The sequence below is a fragment of the Pyxicephalus adspersus genome, unplaced genomic scaffold, assembly GCF_032062135.1.
Source record: "Pyxicephalus adspersus unplaced genomic scaffold, UCB_Pads_2.0 Sca73, whole genome shotgun sequence".
Classification (NCBI taxonomy): domain Eukaryota; kingdom Metazoa; phylum Chordata; class Amphibia; order Anura; family Pyxicephalidae; genus Pyxicephalus; species Pyxicephalus adspersus.
The window spans coordinates 1-4976 of record NW_027317080.1 but is presented as its reverse complement, the minus strand read 5'-3'; positions in this window follow the sequence as shown (position 1 = coordinate 4976).

Here is a 4976-nt window from a genome sequence, read left to right as displayed (position 1 = left end):
TCCATTGGCCCCCTCTGCCCAGACCGACACAAAAGGCAAACTCCCAACCTTATCTCTGCTTAGGAGGTTATTTTTACCTCTCAAATTGTCAGTGGGGGAAACTTCAACACAGCTACCGCAATGCCTGTCTGCTACATGCCTCTGTGTATGAGGGACATGTATCTGCAAAATATACAGATTTTTAACTTATAATGACCAGTGGACTAATGGACAGGTAATGTTGGTTTATGATCTGCAAAGTTCACTCAATAAGACAAAAACTTTTTAAAAAGTTACATTGGACAAAGGAAAGGAAGGTTGAGATTTCTTAGAGACAAAGATAATAAAAGCATTAGAACTAGAGATAAGCGAATGGCCCAGGTTCCATTTACCAACAATGACTTGGTGAACCCAAACTTAACCTGAGATAAATCTTGTCAGTAGATTCTGGTTATTTTTAGGACTAATAGGCAAATAGGTGACGTGTAACAAATGTGCCAAAAGAATGTCCAGAATTTCATTAGATTGTGAGCTCTTTTGAGGGACAGTTAGTGACAGGACTATGGACTTTGTAAAGTGCTGAACAACATGTTGGAAATATATAATATGTATTATTAACTATATATTTATATATATAGGTATTAATAAAAAATAACAAAATTCACCCCCAGCTATATACAGGTTCCCCAAAAGTCCTCTGTGAATCCAACCTGGGGCAGATTCACTTCCTGCAAAATATTTTATTAGATACTTTAGCAGCGAGCGTCTATGTGACTTTACACAAATCCTTCAAATAACATGCATGGGAGATGCCCTTAGGAAGAAACTGTACAATTGTCACGAATAGTCTCAGTGACGACTTTTGCTTGCAGCACATGTTTGGCTGTGGGATTTGTTTTTACAACTAGATTTGCAGCAGCACCCCATACTGAATAATATTACTAACCTTTTCCTATAAAAGTACCAACATATTCTAGATTGTAAGCTCTTCGGGGCAGGGTCCTCTCCTTCTCCTGTATCACTGTCTGTATTAGTTTGTTATTTGCAACCCCTATTTAGTGTACAGCGCTGTGTAATATGTTGGCGCTTTATAAATCCTGTTTATTATTATTAATAATAATAATAATAATAATAATAATATTATTGTGCAGAACTGTACATTAAATAGGGGTTGTGGATGATGGATATGCAAGAGGTGGGGTGGAATACACTATGGGACTCTTTTCAGGTAGTTTTATTATTATTACTATTTTGTATTTATATAGCGCCAACATATTATGCAGCACTTTACAAAGTCCATAGTCATGTCACTAACTTTCCCTCAAAGGGGCTCATAATCAAATGTCCCTACCATAGTCACATGTCATTACTACAGTCCACGGCCAATTTGTGCGGAAGTCAATTAACCTAACTGTATGCTTTTGGAAAAAAACCCACACAACATTTAAACACTATGTAGATAGTGTCCTGGAAGAGATTCAAACCAGGGACCCCAGTGCTATAAAGTGGAGAGTGCTAGCCACTGAGCCAACCATGCCATTGTAGCAGCTTTTAAAAAAAGAAATCATAGACTCGTTTTGAAAAATTGATAGTGGGCATGTAGTGTTTGTGATTTTTCCTTGTTTTTGCTGATACAAAACATTCCTTCCACTAATCAATATCTATCAATTTCTCATTAGCAATTAAGAGGTTGTAGATGATACAGCAGTGTAAAATTGGCCAGTGGCAAGACAGGTTTAATTAGGGATAAAATGCCTATGGTGTACGCTTTACGTTTATGGTTATTAAGATGATGGAATTGATGAATGTGAGTGATATAATTTAGTTAAGTAAGTGGTACATGTGCACTGTACTTGCACTTATTTTTGTTTTTTGTATCAAAGAGTTCAGCATGAGGCAAACAAAAGACATCTCCAAGAATGGATGGTCAGTAACATGTGTATGCTGTTCTTTAAGCAACCAAAATTACTCTTCAACATTAAATAAGAATCAAGATTTTTCTTCAAAAAATACTACTTGTTTTTTAAAGGGAAACCTTGCAACAAAAAAAAATACTTTTTAACAAAAGCCTATTGGAAAAATAGCCTTGCAGCAAAAGAAATACATCTGCTTTAAGCTTAAATCAACCATAAAAGAAAAAACGATTTGCATCAAATTCTGAACCTCTGTCATGTTTTATTGCTGTTTGTGTCTGAATTGGGGAGATTTTACATTTCTTCCTGTCTGGATGCTGGGACGACAAATAGGAGAACATTTCTCAACGAGACAAGAAAAAAACACTTTTTTTTATCATGGTGTGAAAATGTTGGAAACTGTATCAGGCTGCATACCTGAGATTTCCCCTTCTGTTCTGTCAGGTAAAAGCACATTTCTCCACAACAGAGAAAAAAAGATAATCAAAAAAAAAAGTCCCCTGCCCCATGATCTAACACTCTCACAGTATTTCAATGAAATAAAGAACCCAATTTGATAACAAAGGAGAGGAGGCACACTGATGAGGGCATCCTTCTGCTTTCTCTCCTTCTGTTTGCTTGTTTCCTGTAGCCACATGTTTCTACTAGGCACAAAAATATGTAAAAACATATAAAGTAAATATAAATACTGTTTACACAGTTTTTTACAACAAAATAAAATTGCAAAATTTATTGCCACACATTGTGGAAGTGTATAGTATGTGATGCACATACAATAAATGCACATAACAGTATTGATCAGTTACATATATAGGGTTTGTTGTTTGTTTAAACATTTTGCGCAGCCTCTTCCCACATTGTAGGCATGCAGTGCATTACTGTGTGGCCATCCACGTGTTATAGGGGAGCTAGGATTAGGTAAGTATTTGCAGCCAGGGCTAGCAAGGGTTAATACATGTTAATGACCATTCAATAACGCACCCCAGGCATTCAGGGTGGGCAGATGCCTATTGTTTTTTTCTCTCAGTGCAACCCTACCAGTCAGGTGTGACTAACTGAAAACAGTACACTGTCTGAAATTTTATCTCAGCAGTTGCTGATTTGGCAGTAGGGTAGAGTGCAGTGTAATATGGATAGCTACCAAAGGGAGAATCCTAAATTCACACATCTGTATCTGAGCCTTGGTGGAGATGCTACTACCCATGGCAGCTCAACAGATTGAATGGGGGCAGCAGTAAGAAGTTCAGTACCCACTATCAAATCTGCAGATGCTGGTTGTTTAAGAACATAAAAACTGACATTCACTGAAACGTTCTTTGGTGGAGAATCTTCCAGGTCCATGTTTTTCAATGGCAATGGGGATTGTTTATCCTCGGAGAATGTTTTAGTGAAACTGATACTGATAGAGGTTCTTTATAGTTGTGACAAGGTAATGCGAACTCCAAAAATAATTCAATAATGCAATATGATAGAAATTCAGAACATGGGAGTAACTCATAGATTGTAAGCTCTTCGGGGCAAAGTCTTCTCCTCCTCCTGTATCACTGTCTGTATCTGTCCCTTTTTAATGTACAGCTCTGAGTGATTTGTTGGCACTATATAAAAACTGTTTAATAATAATAACTCAAAAACTTAGTAGACCAAGCATAGGAAATCCCATATTTTAGAATGGTGGTGTTAGTCCTGACTGCAAGCCCAATGAAATTCCAAAGAAACCCTTTAAGGCAAGATAACCCAAAACTATACTAGTAGCAGCTACAAGTAGTTTTTAGTCATAAACATTTGCAAACTTCTTTCATTTGTTTTACTTTCCATTCATGATTTAAAAAAGCAATGGCATTGGTGAATGTTGTGTGTGTTGTTTATTCATATAGCCATGGTTGGGTTCTTCAAAGGGATGAGAAAGGTCAAAACATTCTGCTGTTAATTGCTGTGACCAGTGGGGCTTCTCACTTTCTGCCCGAACCACTGAGCTGAGAATACTTGCAGCGATTGGATTTACATCCATGGATAGGATAGTAGAATAGGATGTACTATTTGGGGTCATACTTAAGGCAGTATATGTGCCCGATCTGAAACAACTATTCTACACTAGGCTTGTTGTCAAAAAGCAACACAAAAAGTTTCCACTGAAAAACATTTACAATTCGCCAGCTTTTTTTTAGGCTTTATCCCCACAAGTATAGTAACACTCCTGTTGTATTGAATTGTTGCATCCATTGCAAGTCTCATTACTTCTCTCACGGGCAATAATGCAAGCAGTGAGATGGTTCTTGGCCACCTTGCCCACACCACTGCACTGATTCCTAAAGAACCAGCATATTGATGACAGCAGGCAATTATGAACTACTCCCTCCCCCCCCCCATTTATTGCCTATGTGCTGCAATGGGTGAGACTTTACATGTAGGTTCCCACCCCAGAAATGGGTTCAGGGGTGTGATGAACCCCAGAGCAATCTACTAGTCTGAACAAAACTCTTTGGGGCAGGGTCCTCTCCTCCTCCTGTGTCACTGTCTGTATCTGTCTGTCATTTGCAACTACTATTTATTGTACAGCGCTGCGTAACATGTTGGAGCTATAAAAATCCTGTTTATTATTATTATTAATATTATTATTAATAATAATAATAATAATAATAATAATAGAATAAGAACATTTTAACTTTTAATGTGAGGCGCTCACAATGTGCAGTGAAATCAAAGTAAGTAAGTAGTTTTGGTACAGGAGAGTTGGTACAACCGTGCAAGATTGAAGGGAAGACTGGAGTTTAGCTTTATAGTGGTTATTTTTATATATATGTCAATGTAGCTTTTTTCTGTCTGGATCATAGGAGAAACCAACACACTTTACCTGACATCCAATTCTCACACCCTGTGGATGTGCCGGTGTGCAGGTCATCCTCCTCCCTGGCAGTTCTACCCCGGTCCATCAAATGATCCTGCACCCAGGGGACCCCAGACACAGGACAAAAGTAGTGATGTGACAGCTGTCAGCTGGGGGTTATTTACTGACTCCATTGTTCCCGGTTCTGTCAGTGCATTTATATGACAAGGTGTCGCCTTGTGCGACTTTTTACTCTGAGC